Genomic DNA, 25,516 nt, shown 5'->3' with positions numbered 1-25,516 from the left:
TGTGCTCTTGCTCTTACTCTCATCCAATGCTTGGCAGCTTCAGTTTTGGAAAACCAGATGACAGCTCACAGACAGGGTAAGGCAGTTTGGTGGGGTTTCATGGATGTCTTCTGAGGTGCTGAATGAGGTGATTTTTCACTCCATAACTTTATCTGGGAGAAGGAACATGTGTTCACAGCACAAATCTTTCAGTGACGGTAAACCAGAAGCTGTATCTATGTTATAGGAGTGGAGATAAAAATTACTTTTTTCTTGGAAAAATATGGTATCAAATACATCTGTGGAAAATCTGAGGGGAAAGATGAGCTTTGGGTAAGTACAAGGACCGAAGGGTACATGTGTGACGAGGTAAGACAGAAGAAAGGGAAAGGTGGGGGTTTCTAAAAGAAACATGGAAGAAACCAGTAGGTGCAACACACCATGAGTTTAGAGATGAGACTGTAGACAGTTCTGATTCCACACAAACAGTTCTCCATTCATTCCAGATCTACAGCAAAACTAAGTGAAACATTACAAATAATTGAATAAAGGAAGAGATAAATTTTGAGGACTAGCAGGAAAAGAACTCTGAAAAAAAAGAACTCTGAAAAGCAGAACATGTATAATATCATTAATCTAATTGTCAACATATGATTTATGTGTAAGCACAGATAAATTCAGTTTTTGTTTCATATTCAGCAGTGAGGAGGGCAGTAAAGGGATATCCTTAATACAAATATAAAGGGGGAAAAAGAGTTGTAAATAGATGCTTTTAGTGATGGTGTGGAGTTTCTCAGGGGAAGTGTTACCACCTGAAACATTCCAGCTAAGTTGGGAGAGCACTGGGAAATGTCCTGTAAGAAATGACCATTTGTACAGCAGATAGAGCTGAACATTGTGATGTGGAATGTCATCTAGACAGGATGGGAAGAGGGGAAAGGCAATGGGGGACCAAACTGGCTTATCTGAGTCATTGAACATGCTGTGTTTATTTCATATCTGCATTAGCCTGAGGCAGAGCAGCCTGTCTCAGTGCTGCTCATGGATGTGTCACTGAGGCCACTGAGGAGTTGCTTCCATGTATTGCAAACCAGGCTGGCCACTGAGGTGATCTAGTTTGAACTTGGGAAGAACAGAGGGCTTATCATGACAGCGTCCAGTACTTGTGCAAACCAAAGGCAGCCCACTCCAGGGGGGCATTGAGCTTTTCCACACCTGCTCAGAAGAACAGGCAGTATTGTGCTTTTCTTCCATTCATTTTTCAACACTGGGGTAACTGCTTAGTCTGCATGGCATAAATACTTCAAGTTTTCTGTGTGATTAGGGATTTAAAGGAGAAATATGATGGCTGCAGTGGGAAGTAACTGATTATGGTAGAAATATGTGGGACCGGATCAGTGGACCGGATCAGTACCAGTCTAATTGAAGTCAATGTAGAGAATTTAATAGAATGAGGGTTTCAGCATGAGTTTGGAAATGATGAATTTCAAATTGAAAAACAAATTAGCAGAACATTCATGTGACATTTCTGCTGTGGACTGTGAATTTAGGGAAATTAAATTCTGCTGAATGGTGATAAAAATTCTTCCTTCTGCAAAGAGTATGAAAACAGCAATAGCAGCTAAAAACCAAGCCATCACCTTTGGGGTGTGAGGGAGAATAGAGACACAGAAGAGTTATCAGGTGGGGGTGTTCAGGGGCTTTGTTTTGGTTTTGGGGTTATGGAGGTTAAGTTTTTTGAGGTTTTTTTTGGTTTTGTTTTTTTTTTTTTAGGATTGGAAGGAGGGAGTTTTTAGAAAACGCAAACTAAAACAAAAATTAAAGAGAAGTCAAGCTATAACCTAACCTTGGAAGCAGGAAGAAAGGAAGAAGGTGGTTGAGATGGATGTGAGGGTAGAAATCCATCGGACACAAACATCCCAGGTTGGAGGACTGATGAGTGACCCAATCTCTGTGAGAGCTCAGGGCAGCATCACCCCAGAAGGGGATGGAGGAGAACCTGACACCCCTTCCAGAGCAGCCCTTGGTGGTGGGGAAGGGATGAAGGAAAGCACAAGTCCTGTGACCTCACAAAGTTTGGGAGGCTGCAGCTAGAGGGCTGTTCTGTTACTGTGAGTTTTTCACGTATCATGAGCATTGTCAGTTTTTTAGACCTTGAAGGACCAGTAGTTTTTTAACTACATGTTTTAAGTTGAAGATCTGAAGATCTGTCCAACATGGGTTACTAAAGGGCATCCTTTCTGAGAAAGCCATACTGATTTTATGTTTCTGTGGATACCTGGGCTAAGTGCCCTTCATTAATGCAAATATACCAAGCCTCACTTAGAAAAGTAGCAGAGGCCATCATGCTTTTCCTTCCCTTAGGCTGTGTGGCAGTAGTTTTTAAGGTCCCTTCAATATTCAGAGGTCCTGGAAAACTTCAGGCTTGTTTTACTGAAATCTGTGTAATTGCAACCACTCCCAAGATTTTGATTGGAGGTGACCAATGAAAGCAATGTAAGGGAAGTATGGAATGTTCTCTGCAAATACTGCTTGGACCAAGCTTTCAAAATTGTACCAAATCCCATCAAGAAACTTCACAGCTACAAGTCTGTCAGAACTGCTGTGATTTGGGGCACATCCAGAGCAGACCTGAGACCTACATTGATATGGCTGTGGAATGTAGAAGGTTATCAAGTAAAATCTGTTCAGGGAGAGATCTTTCTCCCAGACTCTGAAGGCCATTAGTTCTCTAGTAAACTCAGCACTTCCTATACAAGTGTGACAGTCTCCCACTAAGCTGGCACAATGCCAACAGCAATCAGATCATTGAAGGGCTTTGCAGACCTTTAGTTGTGTTGCCAGTTCTTATTGTCACAATGAAAAATAAAGCCAGGTTTACACCAGACTCCAAAGCATTCCTGGGAAGGAAAATAAGCCAGTAATTCAATTGTATTTTACTTTTTGGAGCACTCACTCCTTTCCTCCTACTTATAATTATTGCAAGAAACTGGCAAAATAAATATTTTACCTCTGGTCTGTGCACATGTCACTGTTTTCTAGAAATTGTTTTTTCCTGTTAATTATTTGCAAATCTTACCTCAAAGGAGAGTAGTATGCCAAGGAAGCTGAGGAACTTCAGACAAAATATAGGAGGTTCAAGAGAAAGTATAGCACCCACTGTTACTTTCTTCTTCTTTTTAATAGATATTAACCTCTCCATGATCCTTATTAAATTAGCTGAAGTTTAGAGCTAATTTTACAGGTCAAACTTAGATACCCAATTTGCTGATATTAGGAAATTTGATGTAATACCTCTTAGAAAAGAAATTAGCAATGCTGTTAATTTGACCTTGGTTTTAATTAACCCTAGTGTGTTTTGACATCCAAGCCTCCCAGGGCATCACACAATCTAAAGGACACTGCATAAAAGCTGCTTGCCTTGCATTGCAACTCAGTGCAGATTTTGGAGCTGCGGCAACCTTAAGGCAGCATTGATCTTCTTTGCACAAAGTTAGCAGCAATTGCTCAGTGTGCTGAAGTCATAATGCTTTGTAAAAGCTAATTAATGATGGAACTTGTATAGGCATGTGCTTCTGTTTACTGTGCTTTTGTGAGAATAGCTGTCCTAAAACAATTTCAGAAATGGAAGATTAAAGATAAAAAAAAGAAATGGAAATGATCTAATTATTCCCTAGAGAGGAATCTGGTACTGAGGTGGGTAAACTTCCCCATTCCTGTGAATACCCATATTCCATAAATCCTTCCTTCTGTACTTGGAGCTACATGCTTGAGATCCCTCACTTAGAATGCATTTGATAACGATAACTCATTAGTGGTGATTACCCTGTACTAATAACTCTTCACAGGCTTCTTTATTCTTTTATCCTTTTAAATTCTAATCAATATAAAAGGTTCTCTGATCTTGTGGTAACTTTCATTTCTGCCTACCTCCTCTTTAAATAGAGTAATCACTGTACAAGCTGTTTTTGGTTTTTTTTCTATTTTTGAGCTGAGCCTCCTTTGCAAATCACAGACTAATTTTGTGAGTGGCACACTGTGCATGGTGTGAATTGTAAAGGGCTGAAGATGCCGAAGTGTATATTTGGACTGCTTGGGAGTTAGAAACACAAAAAGAAAATGGGAGAAGAAACTTCAATAACTGAGATTTTGAAGAACTAAAATTTGTGTATTTTTAGTAAATGTTAAACTCTAATCATATCTTGTAGACCAATAAATATTAGCCTGAAATAAAACCCAGGCAATTTCAGGATAACACGTCTTAACTGTAATAAAACTCCTTGGCAGAAGGGGAATGTAGTTGCAGTTTAACTTCCCAGTTTGTCTCAGCTTGATTTTGTTCCATCTGGGACTGAATTTGGCAGATTTAGGCCAGCACTTTGAGACTTGAGTGCTTTGAAATCCAAATCGTCTCCTTTTGGTGGATTATCACTGCCTGTGGAATCAGGGCTGCAGAAGGTGAACATGGTCCCTCTGCACCAGGTAAGATTAACTAAAAAAACACTTGAGGAACAGAAAGAGACTTTTGAACAAGGACTTGCTCAAAGCAGATGCAGCTTCAGGTAGAGCTGCTGCTCAGGAGTAAACTCGTGCCAAGTGCTGAAGCAGTACTAGCAGCTTTGCAGATTGTTTCTAAGGTGATTGCCATTGCCCGGCAAAGTTTGACAAGAGGCAGAATCTTCCAGTGACTGCTTTTTCCCTGGATTGTTGCAGGGTACGCAAAGGCCAACATCCTTCATATGATGAGGGTGGGATACCTCCCACCTGCCTGGTGTCTTGGGGGAAAAGGCTCCTAAATTTACATGACTGGGTAGGGATTTCCCCCCTTGTTTTTCCTTCTTACCATCTTCCTTCAACAACACTCTAAAAAGTGAGAGGTGGTTGAGAATAGGTTGTTAGTGATTTACATTTGTTCTACATGTTTCTTCCTGTGCCACAATACTCAAATTTTTCTGTATGTCTTAGCTTCATTTGCTGGTTTGGGATTACAGTTGGGGATGAGGTTAATTAATATAGAGAGGTGATGGTGTCTTTTAGAAAACAAAGGTATTTGACTGCCTTAATGTCTTACTGCTTCATTGGTCAGGGCACGCAGAATGATCAAATACATTCTTTTTCTTCCCAGGGTAGAAGGATGGGGGGTAGTGCAGAAGAAAGAGGAGGACTGGGAAGTACAAATCCACCGTCTACATGTGTATCCTTGTATTTTCAGGGAAAAGAAGGATTTTCTCTGAAATACTTGGGGTTTTAAACTTTTTTGGCATAGCATTATGTACCCATCTTCTCTGAGTGCAAGATTGCAGAGCCACTCTGTAAACAGGTAACACATTCTGGAATTTTTGCAGAGTTACTATCTGGATCCTTGCTGATGCTTTGCTTCTTGCTGGTATTTTCGTTATTATGATGTTCCTGCAGTGATCAGTGGAGGGACAGCTCATGCATCTTGTCTTCAATGTGACTGCTGCTCCCCACTCCTGCCTATGAGCAGTGGGATGTGATTCTTGCATTCTCCTGCCAGAGGAAGCTGGGCTGAGTTTGGAGAAATCTGCCGTGAGGGAACTCAATGAGAGCCTTGTTACTAGCTGCAGTGGTGTGAAGACTGCTGGCAGTTATGCAGACAGAACTGATTAAAAATGAACAGCTCTTCCTGTTGTTGCACCAGTTGTGTTTTCAGGGAATGGTGTGGTTTTGAAACATTTGAATTTGCCAGTTTGGATCAAAAGCAGCTCAAGCTTTCTACTAAAAGCTTTTAGCTGGGCTTTGTAGGCACCACAGGATAAAAGCTTGCTAATGTAGCTCTGTGTTGTTCTCTTTGAACTTCCTGCATGGATTAACTGTAGCAAAGGGTAAATAATTTACAGATAATTGTGAACATAAAGAAATTTTTTTAGTTATTTGAATATGCTATTTTATACTGGTAGAGTACAGTCTGCTGAGAAATGATGTGCAGAGTAAGGATGAATACTTGCTCTTGGTTCTTCCAGTGGTGCAGTTGACTCATCTGTACAGTTCTGCAATGGCAAGTGCTGCTCCTTGTACCTCACACAGAGCACATCAAGTTACTTCTCCTGACAATTTCAGGCTCATATACTGGTAAAACTGATATAGGGATGGAGAGAATTGCATTTTCTTGCATTACCAAAAGGTGACTTATCCAATTTAAGACAATCTTTGCTTTATTTCATTAAATACTTAATTTCTTGCTGAACCAACTGTTATTTCTGCTGTTAGATTTTTTTTCTTTGGAAGAGGCTAAGGAGAAGTTTTTGAAGGAGTATGAAGGGTTTGTTCTCTTGGCACAGTGAAAATGGGAGCGTAAGTGGTGATGTGGAATCTGCTGCTCCATAGACTCTCATTTTATGTTGTATTTGCAGAAATAGAAAGCTCAGATTTTTGTATTCCTCTGTGATTTCACTTGTAGCAAGCTGAACTACAACACACATTAGAAAGATGATTTAATACAGCAAAAAATACATGCAATTCTTTCCTTTCCCAGTTATTAATCATTTATGTATCTATAAAAGTGGCAAGGTTTGCCCTTGGGTTTTGGACATAGGTCATTATGATTTGCAATCCAGTATAGATTCTGTTGTGGCTTGATACAGGGCAGAAAAGAGAGACTGAGGTATGAATAAATCATTTAGCCCACTGTGGTAATGCACAGTGTTTGTGTCACCACTGCTCTGAAAGGCCAACAGTCTGACTTGCCAGAAGCAGAAATTTCTAAAGAACACATCATCCCTGCGTTTTGGTCTGCAAAATGCAGCAATGATGATTAAATGTCTGAAAGTTCTTTTTAAAGAGAATGAGAATCTGAAGTTTGGGGAGCCTTTCAGTAGTGGTTCAGCACATACAAATCATCAGCCTTTGAGATAATCAGTAAAACCAAGAACTAATCAGCAAACTGGACATTTCCTTTGATCAGCTTGACAGAGGCTGTATCTAAAATGTCAAGATTGCTCTTGTATATACTTTAAAGAAAAAAAAGTATGCTTGAAAAACCCCACTGTCTTATTTATCAGATAACAAGGAAATACCAGAGAGTTTTTAGAGTAGCATTTATACCTCTGTGCTGTCTGTTGATACTGCTGAAACAAAGCTGCTCATTGGGCTTGCTCACTGGAATTAGTTTTGGAAAAAACCCTGGGTTGTAAACTACATGTCTATGGGTTTTGCTTAGGCCAGGTTCTGTTTTAATTAACCTATGCACAGTTCAAAACTCAAGCTAGCAATGCCTCCAGAGCAGAAACTTAGTGTTTCAGACTTGGAGCTTTCAAAGTTGTTTGAAGCAGTGTGGAAGCATCTCTTGTGGTATTTTCCAATTCTCTCCAATATTCAATTCCTGATCTTATTATTCTGTAAAATGCATGGGAAATATGATTAGTTTTAGTTCAAATACAAAGAAGTAGGGCATGAGCAGACTGTGAAATGTGGATTAAATCCTTTAAATTAAATTGTTTTATTGAAGAAAATTATCTCAGTTCCTCTATGATGGAAAGGCTGAACATGAAAGAGATGTTTACTGAAAAAATGTCTTTATAGCAGTTTAATATTGTGGTAATGAAAATTATTTGAGTATATTCTGCATTAACTATTGAAATCACAGCATTATTTTTATTTACACAGCAAAACTGATGTAAGACAGACCTATATCTTGAAATCTTTGAAATTATATCTGCTTTAAAATTAGATAAATTTTTTGTTAATCAGCATCTTATAATTTTATTCCAATTAATATCTTTTGCTCTAGATCTTATCCTTAAAAAGGGGAAAACAAACTGTATAAGCAAAATTATTCATTTTGTACATCTCAAACGCTTATCTTGATAAGGTCAGAGGTAAACCCTTTATCCTCCTGGATCAGCTCTGGTGGAGTGTGCTCACCTGGCTGTTCAGGGTGCTGTGGGGAAGGCTGATACCCGCTGCACATTGGGCAGTTCAGTTGAGCAGTAGAGGACATTGCTGCTCTTTGGTAAGTGGGGATCCAAAGCCATTTCCATGAGGGATGGAGATGGTGTTGTGCACAGTATGATAAAGGAAACAGCAATACATCACTGGGTACAGCTCGTCCTGCGTGATGGATTTTGGACCCCCTGACTCAGGCTTAGACTTCTTCCAGTGGGCACACATGGAGCCTTGGCTTAGCTGTGACTTCTGTTTAGGCTCCAAAGACCATGCAAAGTATGAAAAGATAATTCCAACTAAGGCTGGAGCACAGATGTCACCCACAGCCTGCTGTGCTGAGCTGCTGCTCACCCAGGCTGTTTGTGTCCAAGTGTCATTTCAGACACGAGACCAGGCTGCCCTAAATTCACCCCCAGCACATTCCTGACAGCCCTGCTCAGACAGAACTGATTTGTGCCACCAGAGTCCATTCCTAACTCATACGGCTCTTGAATCTGTATTTAACAGTGTTGACCTTTAATGGGTATACTTTCACATTTTTTCCATATTTAAAATAGCACAGTAAAGCCTACTTATTTTTTTAATATGATAGGAATTAAAGGATCTGGCCTTGTTATAATTTATGTGATTCTGTGCAAAAAAATGGCTTTTTCAGTGGGCAATAACAGGACTAAGAGATAGATTCAATTTTTATCATGTGTTCTGTATCTGGTTCAACAGTGACCTGATCACTGGGCAACCCTCTATTGCACCTATGTAAGACACTGAGATTCTGTTGTCAATATTATGTTTTAGGTTACCATTAATAGCATTTTTCAGGGAATTTTGATTCTTTTAAATTTCAAATTACAGTCAGATAGTTTTTAATATGTGATGGTGAAATTCATGTGCAGTTGATTCTGAGCAACATATTATTATTTCTAAGTTATCTTTTTTATTGTGCTGAATGATGTAAGCCATTACAATGTCCTTTTATCTGTATTGAGTTTAACATATAGAAAAAATCATGCTTAAAAACAAAAAGTGTGAGACTGAAATAATTAGGTGTATCTTTGTTGGAAGTTACAGTTGTACCTGAGTATTTACTGCTTGGGCTAGCCATGGTATTAACATTGTGACTTTTTCTGCAGTCTTGATTGAATTAGAAAAGATCCAATGCCTGGAACATCCCAGTGCTGTACTCTGCAAGAGCTGAGTAAAGGGGCTGTTTGAGAGAAGCATGTCTGTCTGTCTGTCTGCAAACCTTTCTTATGTTGTGAGGCAGCATCCTGCTGGATCAAAATATGCTATTTGTACTAGGACAGAGTGCTGTGATCCTCATAATTTAAGCTGTGCTTCAGAATCCTGAGAGGTGAGGTGTAGCCTCGGAGGGGAGCAGGCAGGAAAGGCGAGGTTGGATGGGATACAGGGGTGGGCTGTGCTGCTGTGGTTGAGGGGATGGGAATGGACTGAGAGCTGCAGAACAGCTTCCTGGACAGCAGGAAATGTGGCTGGAGGGGTGTGTGCCTAATTTGGGATGATGCACATTTAAAGTGAATTTTGTTTGTCCTTATCCCAAGTCCTGCTCAGTGCTGATATGTTTTCTCTAGACAAGGAGATGAGGTGTAGATAATTCAAACAGCTTTGTTCTCCTCCTCCTTGGCTCAGCGTGCTACCTTACACCTGCCCACTGACTTTGGTAGTGGCCCAGACTTCTCAGCTGTTTGATTTGTCTTTTCCTGTTGGGCTCTCCGGAGGTCCTCTGGGTGTGAGTGTGTGCTGCCAAAACTGATAATGAATGAATTTGTGTCATTATTTTAACTTTCCTATATGAGCTTTTTTCCCAGACTGAGTTGACTGCTTAGAGAGCATGAAAATAGCCATTATGTAAATAAATACATTTCTAACAAATATGCTGAAATTCCCTGTCCTATGAAAAAGCACTAATGCAGTAGTTAGTGAATCATATGCAGAGCACTGGTCTCTAAGCAGTTAGGGGATTTTCATTATGAATATCATTACTGCTGTTCATTTCTAAATTCAGGATTACTGAGGGAACAAGCAATTATCCACCACTCAAGGAATTCCTTCTTGAGCTTCCATAAGTACATTTTATAAAGTGATTCAAACACCTCAATATTGTGAATCGTGTGTCTCTGTCACAACAGTCTATGTAATAAATATATATGTAGAGAGACATATAGAGTTACATTTTTAACCTATTACTATAAATATTTTATTTAAGTCTGAGGGGATTTTACTATTCATAAACTAAGACCTTGCCAACTGGGATTAGGTCTACTGCAGACAAATGCTTTGCAAGTTCTTTATGTCATTCCAACAGTTCTTGATGGTCTTACCTGTGTGATTTCTTGCTCTACCTATTTTTCATTTCACTTCTCTCTTTATAAAAGTGATTTTCAGTCTGCATCACAAGATGCTTTGTATCATGTGGCTTAGGGATGAAATGCTGGGGGAAAGCACAGCCACTGAGTTCTGCCAATTCTTGGGAGTTAACAGAATGATTACCCAAGCTATTGGATTCCTGTGATTGATCTTGTCACACTAAGTGTTACTGGCATTGGCTTGATTATAGTCTAATATCTGTCTGTATAAAATGTTCTACATATAGAATATCTTTAAGATGGCAATAGAAATGCCATTATTGGTAGTAATTCTCTGCATTAATGCAGAGCATTTGAAATTGCTTTTTGTGAGTGCATTGTTCCACTGAGAATTCTTACATACTTTCCATTGTGTTCTCTTCAGGATCCAACTTTCTTATGGCCTTGGAGTTTCAGCATGGTACAAATGCTGAATTTATATTTGCATCATCACTCTGATAAGAAGAAACATTTTCTGACATGTAGATTCAAATCTGAGGGGGTAACTATGGTGCCAGTCTAAAGGGTCAAGAAAAAAGAGTGTCAGAGACCAGTGTCAAAATGTGGTTTGAATCTGAGTGTGAGATGTTTCTGAAAAAACAAAAAAGGTGCTTTGGCATAACTTGAAAGACATGGATGCTGTTAGGAGTTTGTTGACCCATACAAGGAAGATTAAACTGTGACATATTGTGTGCCAGCAATCCCTGATCAGGAGGAGAAAGCTCCCTGCTGTGGTTAGCTCCCAGCAGTGCCAGTTCCTTGCCTCATTCTTCACCTGGGGATGGGAGCAGGGCTCCTTTAGGGCCAGCTTCCTTCACAGGTGAGTGCCTGGACTTCCTAACTGTTGATACATTTACAAACCTTGCAGAATTGCCATGCCACATATCAGATAGCAGATACTACCTTAAATTCATAATGACATAAAGGCTGATCAGGTAACTGGTGGTGTTTTGTCTGGTAACTCACAGATCTATTGTTAAATTAATTTCATGTTTCTGAAAAGCACAACCTTTTGAACAGATTTTGTTTTGTGTTGTTAAGGTGTTTTTGAGAAACATAGCTCTTTGTTCTAGCCAGATGAAATCTCCTCTTTATTTCTTTACACCAATAGAATACACTGGGATCAACAGACTATCCTGATACAGACAGCATTGCCTTATCAGAAAACTTGCATTGTCCTTCCCTACTGCTGCATTTGATAATTGTCTCCACTGATACTGACAAAACTCTCAGAAGAAAAAACAAAATAAAGGAAAAGGAAAAACTAGTTCATATTAGGTGCAAGCATATTGAATTGCCTGAGAAAGAGGAGAACTCTGTGGGAGAGATGAGCACCAAGGCCCCTTTCTGAAAAGGTGGATGTGTGTCCTCTGGAGCTATGTGCACCATCTGTATGATTCACCTTTTTTCACTGGAAATTGAATGTCTGCATCTGACTGGATGTGCTTGAAATTAGGGCATTTTAATAGACCCAGGTGCTTTATATTTAAAATGGATCTGCTGTGCTGCCAAGCGTGGGCTGGATTCTGTTCCTCCCAACAGGCAAATTCTGGGCAGCAGGAGTTTGAACCCACCTTCTGTCTTGCAAGACTCAGATCAGCTCTTTTTTCTCTTCTCCTGCTTTCATTTATTGTTAGCCAGCAAAAGCTTTAATCATCCCTTTCTATCCTTATCTGCCCTGCAAGAGAACAGTTGTGAAGATGACTCTGTGCTTCTAAATCAGTTTCTCATTCAAAGGGACCTAATAGTGGACAGATGGCCAAAGGGTGGAAAATAGGAGATGACAGCAAGAAGAAAATTCCCTCTGCCAAATATCTCTGCAGCTCACTGGGTGAAGAGAGCAGGGGGGAATATTCTATTCCCATTTCTTTATGTGAATGAATCTGGCAGAATTTCATTTTATTGGGTCAGATTCTCTGTAAGATTTGGAGTATTATCTTCTTTATCTCTTTCATCTCTTGGCTTGCTTAGCCAGGCATTTTGATGAAAATGTGCCCTAGGTGTTCTTTGAGTTCAGGCTGCAGCCACATGAACTAGAAGTGACAGATGGGGCCATTTGAGTGAAATCCATCTGCTATGATAAGAATCCTAAGGGCAGCCCTTGAAGGCTTGTTGGAGGCACTCAAATAGTCCAGAATTCCAGGGGGTTAATGGCTGCACCATTTTCCTGATAATTCATTTGAGATTTAGGAAACCTCTGAAAGGAAATACTCTCAGATGAAACTCTTGCAGTTCTGTGAGGGTGAGATATCCCTGCTATTCTGTGATTTGAACCATTCAGCAGCATTTCCTGGGACGGAGTTTTTCTCATTTTCCAACAGAAACATGCATGATTTTAAAACAGCCCAAAGCTTCACATTTATAGAAATGTACCAAAAATATTTGTTTAAATTTTCATTAATGAACAACTCTGATATCATGTGAGATCATTATGTATGCACTTGATTTGGATGTCATTTTGAGATATGCTCAACAGAGATGGTTTTTCCTCCATTTTTTTCTATAATTGAAAGAGAGAGAGGGAAGGATGGGAAAAAGACTTGCATCAGGATTGGGAAACCAAACTTGCACACAGGTTAAAGGTGGAGATGCACTACTTCACTATGTTAAAGTGTTTGTTACCTCATGCCTCTACAGTACTGAGCACCTTAGCTCAAGTGAAACATGCAGTTGTTGCTGCTTCTTTCAAATCCCTGTCTCGGTTTTGCTTGAAGTTCAGATGGAAAGAAATATCCAGAACTTAATCATTTGAATATTGATGTGCCATTGTCTAGGTTCAAGCATTTCTGTCTTTGTTTTGATCCCAGACAATTGATACCTACAAGTAGAACAACTTGTTTCTTAGTGTGATGATGAATGAAGTCTTGGAGTCAAATGAACTTTCTTGTTCTGGTTGGTCTGGTGTTTTGACAGTTTATATATGTGGATAAAACTGGTGGAAAAATGGGTGAGTGGGATGTGAAGATAATGCCAGATCATTGTGGCAATGATGATAAGAATTTATTTGGGACTTGTGCAGATCCACAGCAGGAGTTTGCCTGCACCTGCCTTATGGAAGGAGAGCAACACAATTCTTGCATAATAAATTATCTTCAAAGTATTTAGCAATGAAAGTAACATAAAGTGAGCTGGCTAAAGAGCTATAATTTTGCTTTCAGTTACTCATTACTTTGTGGTAAATCTTAATTTGGCTCTATAACAAGTATTTTCTTCATTTTAGTGTATTAATTTAGGAAAAGCAAGGAGTCACTTAATATGCAGTTTCCATATATTGAAACGTTCTTTGCATTCATCTTTGTTCCTTCAAAACTTGAAGTGTGCTTCAGCATAATCAGCCTCCCAGTGGATTTTAGCATGAAAACAAATCTCACTTTAATTTCACAAACTTCAGTTTACCGAGCAGTGCAAGGAAATTAAATTACCTGTTTGCAAACACAGCCTCCTTTCTTAGGAGACATTTTTACTATCACTTGCAATTTTTATGTAGCCCTTTCTATTGTGGGTTTTTAACTGTTGTGGTTGTGCCATTAATCAAGAGTACAGGCAAGGGAGCAATAACTCAGACAGGTTTTCTGCTTTGGGACTTTGTGGCGTATTGTGTGCTCAAGGAAAGGTGGGGATGGTGTCAAACCCAAGCTCAGTCACTGTAGGGTACATCTGCCAGAGTGTAGTGGTGACAGTGGGGGAGCTATAAGGTTGATTTAGACATTGTTGTGGGCCTCAAAAACCATATTATCTCTATGTGTCATGTGCTTAAAAAATTTGATATGTATTTTGGGTTTGAATATTCAGAATTTTGAATACATTGTTTCTCAGTTCATGACCCTTAAGCTGCTCTTGTGTTATGCCAGTGGTAGGCACAATACCTTATAGCTTTTTAGCACCTTTCAGGCACTCATGAAAACAACATTTTCATGAAACTGTTCACCCTTTCAAAGCAAGCCCATTACTGTAGAAACAAATTATCATTTAGAAAGATATAGGAGAAGGTGATAATTTTTTCAGCACAGGATGCTTTATCAGAAACAGTGATTTGTTGACTGTGAAATTTTACAGGGATATATGCCAGCCTTGATGAGCCTTTTGTGGAGCATTTCTTCAGGTCTCTGATGAAAGTGATAACTTGAAAGAGAAATCCCCTGGAAAAGCCCACAGACTAGAGATTAATATATTAGCCTTATATATGGGATCTGGAGTCTCATGTGACTTGTTCCTTTCCCAGCTGATTATTCTGGAGCTGCCTTCATGTTAAAACTGTCTAACTGTCTGCCTGGTGTCATCTGCACTGTTTTCTTTTCTGGTTTTGTTTGTAGGTTTGTTTTTGGTTTTGTTTTTTTTTTTTTTAATTTAACAAATCTTGAAATGCTTTGGTTTTCTAGTGATATAGAAGATTTTTTAAATATTTTGTTTTATCTGTTAACTGTTTTGTTGCCATTCTTATATAGCTCTTGTATCATATGTTGCCTGGATTGTCCCCCTGCCACCCCAGGGAAGGGACTTACCTGACACTCCAGTCTCCACACAGGAAGCAATCAAACAAGGATGCAGATGAGTCTTCATGGTAAACATGGCAAACATGGGAAGCAGTGCCTCAAACACCAGGGGAGTAAATCTCTCTCCCCTCAGATAAAGTGCTTCTCTGAATGACAGCTCTTTATAGATTTTTCATTGAGATGATGTACAACATCCATTATTTTGAAGTACTGCTCTTAGATACAGGTAATCCCACAGCACTGGATATTTGTGGCTTTGGCATGTAGGTATTAAGTCTTAGCAATATGAACACAGGCACAGACTTTTATGGGCTGTAGAGGTGTCTGGGATGGCAAATTACATCTCAGCCTAGCTGAGCAAGGGCATCATAGTTGATATTTTATGGAAAATTATTCATTTATAGTAAAGGAGTAGGAGTTGTAGAGGGAGGTGTTTTCCCCTCTGACTAATCAACCAAATGCGTTTTCATTAAATGCAGTTCCTGTAGGCAGGTGCATGTACAAGGTATTTATGAGGTGTGGGAGCCTCCAACTACAGACTTGGATCTCTGGCTCTTTTGAGTAAAAACATCTCTGGCATGAAGATAGTTATGAAATTGTAACTGATCAAGTTTATTATTACCTCACACTAATGCATGGGGTGTACGTCGAAGTTAAGACTTCTGTAATCACTTTTGTTTCTCTATTCTGGAGTTTACTCATAACTGTAAAGTAGATCAATATTTTCTTTCTTTCTTTTGAAGGAAGAAGGGAATCATGTCAGCAGCTTTCAGCAGGGTGCTGAAATAGGACTGCAAGAAGGTGAAGAAGGTCAGTGCAGTGTCAGTGGTCCAGGCTGGGATGTGCAAAGTGGGGACTGGGGCCCCTGTGGCACAGTCTGCAGCCAGGATGAGCTTAAACAACTTCAGGCTGTTGCAATCTGCTGTTGTCAGGCTGAATATAACTGGGGCCTCGAGGTGGGGGGAAAGGCCACAACAGACAGTCTCAAGAAATAATACTCTGTGGTTGTATCAGTAGGAAAGCTTAAACAAGTTTTTGTTGTGAACAAGTGCTTCCTGCCTTTGCATTTCATTCCTGTACTGTCCTCATTTTGCTGTGTAATAATGCTGGACTGGTTTTGAAATTTTTTCTACCCAGCTTTGTTTAGTATCCATTTTTCTTGAACTATCGAGTCTGTGTTTCACAAATTGCCATGCATAAAATTGTGCTGTGTGATTTCAAAGTCCTGTGGGTAAAAAATAACACTTTTTCTCTCAGTCTTCTATTTTTTTTTTTTAATGAAGAATTATTTAGGTCCTGAGGAAATTTAAATTATCCTATTAGTGTGACCTCACAGCATGATGCAGTGATGGTTCCCTGCAGGGGTAAGGAAGCAGTAAATGCCATATGCACCCAGTTCTGTCCCTGTGGAAAATATGTGTGAACATGGGGTAGATTTAGTCAAAGTTAACACCCCTCTGCTTGAGGAAAAATAGCAAAGTGCGACTGTGACTAACTGAATAATTGAATGTATAATTGAATTCACTTCTAAAAATGATTGCTATGAGAGGGGTAGCTATGAGAGTTAGTGAAGAGAAAACAACTTCCTTCTTAAAATTAAGTCTTTTCTGTAAACTTACTTAGATAATAATGTATGGAAATGGATTTTAATGTGGCTGTGGTAATTTTTTTTTGTATTGGTATATAATTAAAATCATGGCTAGGATGTTGAGATCAGAGCAGTTACTCTAATGCTAACATCTGGAGAGGACTGAAGTAACCAATGCATAAATCATATTGTGAGTTTTAATTTCTGGCTACTTTTTTGTTTGTTTTTATATGCTACTTAGCCAACTGCAGGTAAGACTGTGGTGTGACTCTCCATAACTTAGCAGTTAAAGAAGAATTACTGAATTGCTTTGTTTTTTGCAGCATCCTGCCTGCAGCTTAGATCTAAGCTCAGTGCCTCTGGATTTGTATGCACCTCTCTCCTCCATTTGAGAGGTTATCCCAGTGTACTCTGTGCAGAGTTTTGGATAGAAACAAAGCAAGACACAATCCAGCAAAGGGGCAGCTAGTCGGAAGGACTCAGTACAAATGTTACCTCTGTATCTACTCTTGAGGCAAGAAGAGCTGCTTCTGACAGGCTTCTCTTCTGCATTTGGCACTTTGGCACTTGACATGGCAGATAATCTATGCAGATACTGATCCAGCAGATTTCTCTGTCTCAATATGCTGAAAATATACAGGTGTATAGCCCTAAGTCAATTAACTCATCTTGAAGACTTCAGACTGGAACTTTCACTGCTGAGTGTGTTCTGCTAACTTTGGCCAGCATCATTTAAACACGTTTCCTTTTATTAACCATGTCTAATCCATATTGGATGAAATCTAGGTAAGATCCAATATTCTCTTTATTTTATCTCTAGCTATTACTGTTTTGTCAGTTCAATTGGGAATGTGTACCGGAGATGGAACCTGTCCTATTGTCTTACTATTACTCCATGTGTCATGGATCTAATTTCCTAACTACTAGTTTTAAACTAAAAAGCACCCCTAAATAATTTAAATGTCATTGCTTTTAATAATTTGGAATGATTGGGACTGTTACATTTGTTACATTAGTTTCAGTATACAGTAGATCCTGTGGTCATCTTTTCCTCTGTCTGAATTGTTTCCTCTATTATAAAAGGGAAGTCAGATCTTTTTCTCAGTTCAACATTTCATTCTACTTAAGTTCTTTTTCCTAAAGAAATATGTTGCTTCAAGGCTGATAAGACCTAGCACTGACAGACTGCTATCCTTGCCCTTTAATGTCAATTAAAAAGCTCCTGCAAGTGCAAGTTACTGCTTCTATTTGTCATTCACCCATTGAAAAAATGTTAATATAACAAGACTAAAAGAGATAATAGTATCTGTACATTTGTGGATTGCATAATCCTGTTAGTTTTGAAAGCAGGCTCTTACTGCCAGTACTTTCATGTGACTCACTTTCCATATGAAAAACAGTTTAATTCCTCCACCTGAAAATCAGGTGGAAAGAAAGGACTTGCACTGTCAGCCAGAAATTATTACACCTGAGTCCTCAGTGTGTGGTGCTACCTACAAACATTTTCTTCTTCAGGGGGAATGTGTCTGGACTGCTGTAGGAGCAAATGTCTGCTGTCTGTCTGGTTCCTCTGTGTTCCCCTGCCACAGAGGGAGTGGAAGCACCCCCATCTTCAGTAGTGAATGGCCTGGGGAGCCAAAAGGCAGGTCTTAGTCCTGTATATATATCCAGTCCTATAGCAGGATAGAAGCAGGCAAAGCTGTGGCCACGGAAGGGCCCCTGATCCTCTCTGGGTTTTGTCTGTCACACCTGTACAATCTCTGACGATAGATGAGATTTCATCTCTCTGCTCATTTGCATCTCCGTGTTCTTTCATTCCATGCTAATTGCTGTTCTGTATTTTGCTTCTGTGACATATCTGTGCCTTATCTGTCACTTTTAGAGCTTGCAGTTGCTACACATTATTAAGGAAAATGATATAATAATTGACTTCTCAATAGATATTTTCCTCATAATGACACAACTCTACTCTTTCATGTTGGTAAAAAACCATACAAGGGGAAAAATCTCTATACTTTTAATCTTCCACATCTCAGAAAAAGCAAATCAATGCCATTATTATAACAAATAGTAATAGAATTAATTTTTCCTGCTGCTTAACATAACAAAGCAGTCAGTTAAAAGAATAATTTATAAACACCATATATTTCCATAGAATTAAAACTTAGGGGTCTTATGAAGCTGACTGGCATTGTTCTCCTAAGTTTTATAAATCTTATTTGTTAACATCTTCAGGCAAATCAAGGAGATGATACTACTAAAAGGACCAGAATTATGGCTACAAATAAAAGCTATAAAAAAATATGCTGTCTGAATAAAATAATTTCAAAGGAATAACTGAGGGCTATTGAGTGCACACTTCATCATGTTGCTCCGAATTCTGTTTTAATTGTTGTAAGAGGTGTACAGAGTGTGATATTTAAATTATAAGGAGGTGAGCAGATCTCAAAAATTTTTGAGGAGAATGACAGGTGCTACAAACAGCTGCAAAGCTGTTTGTGCTGTCTTCAAACAAAAGAATAAGGACAATATGTTTGTACTGAAGTAGTCTGGCTATACAGAGAGAGAATAATAAAAAATTGATTTATACTCTCAATTTGCCTACTTTATACTGTTTTAAAATGACAAAACAAAGGTGTTACTGTGTCCAGCCCAGGACAGCCCCATAGGCAAACACTCCCAAAGCCCACTACTAAAACCTGCCTTTTAATCATTTATTGGTAATGGAAAAGGAACATTCAGCTATCTCATGAATTACAGTGGATGCACCTGCCAGTCATGTTTGGAAAAACAGGAGTCTAAACTGGGAGAGAGAAGAGGAGGAAGAGCCTTTCCTGGGGGGGAAGAGGAGAAGTTCACTTTATGAAGGAAACAATGTAGTAATGAATTGTGATGGATTAATTTTAATTTAATCTTTTCCTTATTATACATTAATGTGTTGCTGTGGGAGGGTATTTCTTTAGAGATTAAACATCAGCTGAGAGGTTAAAGTGGAGTACATGGGGCAATGTGAGGAATGGGTTGGTTCTTGATGTTTGCTTTGTAAGTGGAAATTCCAAAGTTTAATCTCCACTCACTGTTCAGCCAAAATATTTGTATTGTGCCACTGCAAGACAACTCATACATTTTTCATGCTGCTTTGGAATTTGGAGAGGTGTGTTCTCAGGCTTTGAGTCCAGCTGTAAGTGATTAAATAGTTTTAAAAACAAGACCAAACCGAAGGCACCTGTGTGGGCTGTGACAGCCACTTTGGGCAGGACTCAGCTGAGCGCCCTGAGCCATCTCTGCTTTGCTCTTCTTGCAGATTTTGTCTCTTGTCCAGATTTTACCTATTTGGTAACAGAAATCTGAGGCCACATTAAGAATTACATTAATGTTTCAAGGCTGGGGTTAAGCTGCCAAATTTTGTCCTGTGGTCAGATCCCCACATCAGGCAGTGTCATTTGGTGTGGTCACTTTATGCTCTGTTCACTTCAGCATTGCCTTGAGACTGCTTGGCATGCTGGACCTGCAGTGCAAGCTTGATGTAATACAGTTATGGTTATAATCCTGCCTTCTGAGAAATGCCCTGAAGGAAATGATGAGGGAAAGACCTGGAGAAAGGTCGGGTCTATCTGCATGTGGCCCCTTATAGTAACTGCTGGCTTAAATAAGGATTCAGAAAAAGTATTTTAAAAGATTAAACATGTACTCATAACTATTGCCCATCCATTTTCTTTTTCAGTGGATCCCTGAATATGCTTTAGTCTTTGAATGTACACCTTTCCCTTGGGAAGAAGAAATTTGTATTGTTATATTTTGTCCGCTATATAAAAGGATGCTAAAACTGAAATGAAATAAAAAAGAAATAACCAAAAATATTGATGCAAAAAGTAAGAAGGAAAAAAGTAAATACACTGTGATCAATACACAGAAACAGACAAGGATAAGTGAATCCAAACACTGACAGATGTATAGGAATAAAGTTTACTGTCTTTACCATCTAAAAGTTAAGGCAACAGAAAAAAAACCAAACAAGCAAAAAACACCCCAACCTGTGAGCCTTACTGGATTTTTAACTTGCTGTGGAATTGTTCTGTGTACACTCTGAGGAGTAGCAAAGGTGCTTGTGGCTGTGCACTGCACACTCAGTCCTGCGAGGCTCACTGGGGTGGGGATATTCTCCTGTGTCCTGATCTCTCCGCTGGCAGTGTTCTTCTATGAGTGACATTGTGAACGCTTGGAGCTGAACCGTGTCCTGGCCATGTGCTGTCACCCATAAACTCTTGTGTAAAAAGAACTTTAATTTTAACCTTGTTTGGTTCAGAAAGAAAACCAGTTGCACATTTTGTTAATGTTAATGCTGAGGCTGTCATGGGAGGGGTGAAACCACTTCATTTGAAACTGATTATTAGAATCTTTATTTTTCATAATGATCTTTCTACTGCAAACAGCACAAGATGACTATAGAATAAACCTAGAAGGAGAATCAGGAGCTGAAGAATACACATGGAAAAGTTAATTTATTTATACACTTTGGGTCTTACTGGGATTAATTCACCAAAGACTCTTCAATCCTATCTCCTAGCTGTGCACAAACATGACCAAGGCAGGTTATTGGCCTAAAACTGGAATAATCTCATTGACATCTGTGTTACTATTTCAGATTGCTCTGCTACAGTTATGATTTGGAATTTTGTGACACTGCTTGTTGCACAGAAGCTTTCTGTACCTGCAGAATTCACCAGACATTTCTTACATCCTCCAAAAGAAATCAACTTCCCAACAGATGCCTTTGCAAGGGGAAGGTGTGGGGTGTGGGAGGATCACACTGTTGCACATTGGTTTGGGTATCTTTGTCAGGGGTGACGCTGGTACGAGATAGTGGCTACAGAAACCCAGGGTCCAGTGAAGCTGTTGGAGTAGAGCTGACTTACATTGATTTCAGTGTCCATCAAATTATGACTTGTGTAGGTTGTTGCCCTGCTTCTGATAGAAAAGGTTTAGTGATGAACCTGGCCACAGCATTTCTCTGTACAATATGACTGATTTTAAAAAAAACAAAGCAAATGAAACAACTGACATGAGTATTTTTACAGACAAATGGTTCCTCCCCTTCCTAAAATTAAATGGTTATAGTATGTTTGATGTGATGTGTTTTCTGTCTTTAAACTGATTTTTTGGACAGTGTCCTTCATTCAGTGGGAAAGATTAGAAGCTACCAGGGCAGAGATGAGCTGCCGTTCCCCTCAGCCCTTTGTTCTCAGATTTTGCAGGTAACTAGCAGGTCTGTCCCCACAAAAAGACAGGACTTCTGCACTATGCTGCCTGCACATATAAATGCTGGCATTGCATTGTACTGTTACAAAAGCAGAAAACTTTCTCTGGCAGTGCTTTCCCTGCAAAGCCTGGAGACTGCTCAAGTTGCTTCTGCTCTACTAAGCCTTCTGAACAGGCTCTGTCATAAAGGCTGTGTTTAACAAAACCAAGCACTACAGCTTTGATCCATGGAGAAGGAGAAGAAAAAGTCTCAACCAACTCCCTCCTCCTTCACACCAGTCCTAGACTGCAGAACGTTGGTGGGCTCTGGACTGTAGTGATGGGTTGTGGTCCAGGGCAGGAAATGAGTAAAGCACCTGCGACTTTGTGGGGGGTCTTGTCAAAGCTGATGCACTGAGCTGAAGATCTGGAGTATTCAGCTCCTCTCCATTCCCAGTGGGATGCCAAGGCCTGTCCTCAGAGGAGCAGTTTTTTGTCAAACATGGGGCAAAAGGCAATGCAGAGGGCTTTCAGCCATGCAGTTCTACTCTAGCCCTGAACTACAGCAAACCGTGGAGCTTGTAGTGATTGTATACTTGTTATCTTTAAATCAGCTGCTTAAATTCTTGTTGCTTAAATACTTGTACCAGTGAGAATGTGATCTTCATGATAATCTTAACAGTTTATTTTATATTCAGTTTTAATTTTAGCAAGGGACAGTGAAAGGAAGACTTGTTGCGGGTGGGAGGTAGGAGATAAATTATTCAATTAGCATGACTCTTATTTGTGATACTGCTTAACTACTAAGGGCCATACCAAGCAAATTCAGTGACTTTTTTTTTCCATGTTGCCCCTCACAATGATACAAGCATGTTTTTACACTTTGTTATGCAAATGTACAGTGCAGTATCAGTGGTAAGACTGATGAAAATACATGCAGCATTTGTTAGGGCAGCTTGCTTGTCATAATTTCCCTCTGTCATCTGCATTTCATTAAAATGTATGGGCACACAGTGGGATAACGGTGTGTGATGTGTCTGGGAGGGGCAGTGGCTTCCAGGCCATGTTCTGCAGAACCTTCCAGCTGCCAGACGTGTGGGCCCTGCTGTACTCCCTGCGCCGTTCGAGCTCGGGTCAGACCCGCAGGGGAGTGGGGATGCAGAGCTGCTGCTGCGGGGGGAGCTTCAAGGGCATCCTTGATGAAAAGGCACTCAAAGTACTGCTTGGGAAGGTACTTTTAAAGGGTTGCCAAGCCCTGCTCAGTTCCATGTCCCTTCTGACAGCAGGGCTTTTGCTCCTTTGTGTGTGGGGACTGCCCATACATGAGAGCAGTCAAACACAATTGCCCCCTTCTGCCTGTTCTTGCTGAGCAAAAACAGGCCTCTGACACTTGCCAGGCAGGTGACTTTAGTTGATGGAGCTTGTAGATTTTATTACGGACAAAAATAACAGAAAATATTTTTTTTTTCCCAAAGGCAAGTTAGTCTGGATTTTTAGGTGGTTTTTTTTTTTTTGGGGTTTTTTTTTTTTTGTTTTTGTTTTTTTTTTTGCACCCCTGCCTCTTTAAGCTCTGCCATAGCAGTAAAGGTTGATAAGCAGTGCTGAAGATGTGCTGATATAAACACAGCCAATTGCCAAATCCCTGCATCAGCCTTGTTAAATTCATGTTTACATGATTATGGGGTGTCATTTCTGAATTTATGTAGCTGCAGGCACTTTCCTGGGCTCCCAAGTGTGATCCAAACATTGAAGGAGTTCTGCAGTTTCTTGTTGCATTTTAATATATAACAATTTTAGTATTTTTAAGTGTGATCTTGAATGAATGAAGTTTCAAAGTCAAAAAAGACCTGGAGCTGTGTGGGATTATTTTGGGTTTTATCTAGGACAGGCTCGGGGCAATTACAAGTGTGCTTTTAGATCAGATAAAACTTGTGAATGTTGTACAGTTCAGATGAGGACATGGCTGGTCCAGACCTTTTCGCTATTGCACAGGGGATCATATATGCAGGGTGATGTCTTTAGAACTTTCATTTATTTTCAAAATGCAAATAAATAAATAAAGAAAATCACAGAAACAACTGTGATTTAATTCATTCCTTCTATTGTTCTTTCAAGCATTGGTCTCTCCAAATCAGGCAATAAGCAACTACCAATGTTGACCCTTGAAAAATACTTTTTTTTGTGCCTTACCACTTACAATATGGTGTCATTTCTGAATTTAAATAGCTTCAGGCAGTTTCTTCTGCATCCTGACTGACTTTAGTGGAGATCTTGAGTCTTGTCAGGAAAGCCTGAGTGGTCTGGTGTGCCCCCACTCTTTGGGTTCTGCCACAGCCGCCTGCCTGGGCTGCACAGACTGATGGAGAAGGTTCTCACCAGGCTAGGGACTGAACAGATTGTCTCATCTTGGAACCTTTTGGTGTTACCCAGAGTAAATGCTTGGTCACTGATGGGGTTCAGCTGTGGTCATCAAATCTTCATTTCATCCTCTCTTGGCTTGTATTGAGGTGTATCTGGTTTGGTGTTTTATGTGTGCTTGCTCTCCAACTGTACTTATTCCTTCCATGTATTTTCTGTTTAACTTGCCATATTTCTTATAGCGTTACCTCCTATTTTGGAGCCAGAACTTCTTCTTGGGGAAGGCAAAAGGAAGAGCAGAACAATTTTCTGTTAGCAACCCAAATTTTGTGAAGGCCAAACATCCTTTGAATATACCATTTAATATATCCAGTGCAATCAATGGATGAAGATATTCTGATTATCAGCAATTATTTCTGGTGAAACGAGCCTCAAAAGCAGAGTACGCAGAGAGCTCTTACTTAAAATTGGAGCATAGAAATTGGCTGGAGTAGTTGCTTTAGGAAGCACAGAAAAAAGTTCTCTTTCATGTTACACACATTTTCAAGTAACCACTGGCTATCACCAGGGTGACTTTTTGCAATACAAAAAATAACGATTTTTATGTTGAGATCTGAAATACTAGGAAAAATTGAAGTCCGAGTTCATTTCTTGAAAATATGTCCAGGAGCTTTAACCTTTTCTTCAGATTTCAGAGGAATGATTTATATAGTTGTATATATTTATGCCCAAGCCTAGTTTTTTTAACCAGGTTGTAAATAATAACAGAAATGTGACTAAATCAGCTCTTTCTTTGACAGCAGCCCCAGAAATTAGTGAAACAAGCTAGCAGAGCATTTTGAATTTTAGTGGAGTTTTTTAAAATGGAAACTTGGTTGCAGTCTCTTTTCAAAATTCTGTTGCTTCTCAAATGCAGATATTACGTGCATAATGAGGGGTAAAACTGACAGGACATGTCTGTCACTGGAGTAATGAATATGAAACTCATTTTGAAATGAATGAACTGTAAAATATATAATTATCTTTCAGTGTCCCGTATCTTTCACAATAAAAAGCATGAAATGAAATTTGCAATAAAATGTGTCCCATCTACAGTACTGTAGAACAAAAGCTGAGATGTCACAGGTCACAATCATTCATATTAGTAATTCATAGAGGTGGTTGGTAATTAGGGACCAAGTGATGAGGGAAAATAGTGTTTGATATTTAGTCACGAGACTTAACCAATTAACTAAAAAAAACCCAAATGGGTGGAAGATGCAATTTCCATTTTTCTTCCATCAGTCAGTGTTTGGTTTGACAAACAAGTTATTCTGCTCTTGCTGGAGCCCTGGAAACTCTTTCTACAGCAGACAGCAGTAATTAGGAAACGATCTGTTTAATTATCAGGGAATACTAATAAGCAATGAATGGTAGCTTAGCTATTTTTGAGATTAGACAGACAGAAATTAATTAATTTATAAGCATAAAGAATGTATCTTATGTAAGTACTCTTATCAAGCTCTTGTGAGCAATTAATTATTCCAGTATTATATAGTACCTGTTTTGGAGGAAAACATAGTGATTGCATACAGTGTTCCAGTGCTTCTCAA

At 39.4% G+C, this 25,516-nt stretch overlaps 1 protein-coding gene across 5 annotated transcripts in view; it reads left to right on the top strand.

Moving 5' to 3' along the window:
• CLSTN2 (calsyntenin 2) overlaps positions 1 to 25,516 on the top strand; it is a 350,034-nt gene that overhangs the window by 89,959 nt on the left and 234,559 nt on the right. The window contains exon 2 of one of the 5 annotated variants that reach the window (XM_085587483.1): positions 15,488 to 15,550. The exons of 3 other annotated variants lie outside the window; for them this stretch is intronic. The gene's annotated coding sequence lies outside the window, so the exon portion shown is untranslated. Of the gene's footprint in view, positions 1 to 15,487; positions 15,551 to 25,516 lie in introns of those variants that run through there. One more of the 5 variants, XM_077785559.2, reaches the window with a different exon arrangement.

This window comes from Lonchura striata, chromosome 9, assembly GCF_050655825.1.
Source record: "Lonchura striata isolate lonStrDom1 chromosome 9, ASM5065582v1, whole genome shotgun sequence".
Classification (NCBI taxonomy): domain Eukaryota; kingdom Metazoa; phylum Chordata; class Aves; order Passeriformes; family Estrildidae; genus Lonchura; species Lonchura striata.
This window is presented reverse-complemented; position numbering and strand designations above follow the sequence as displayed.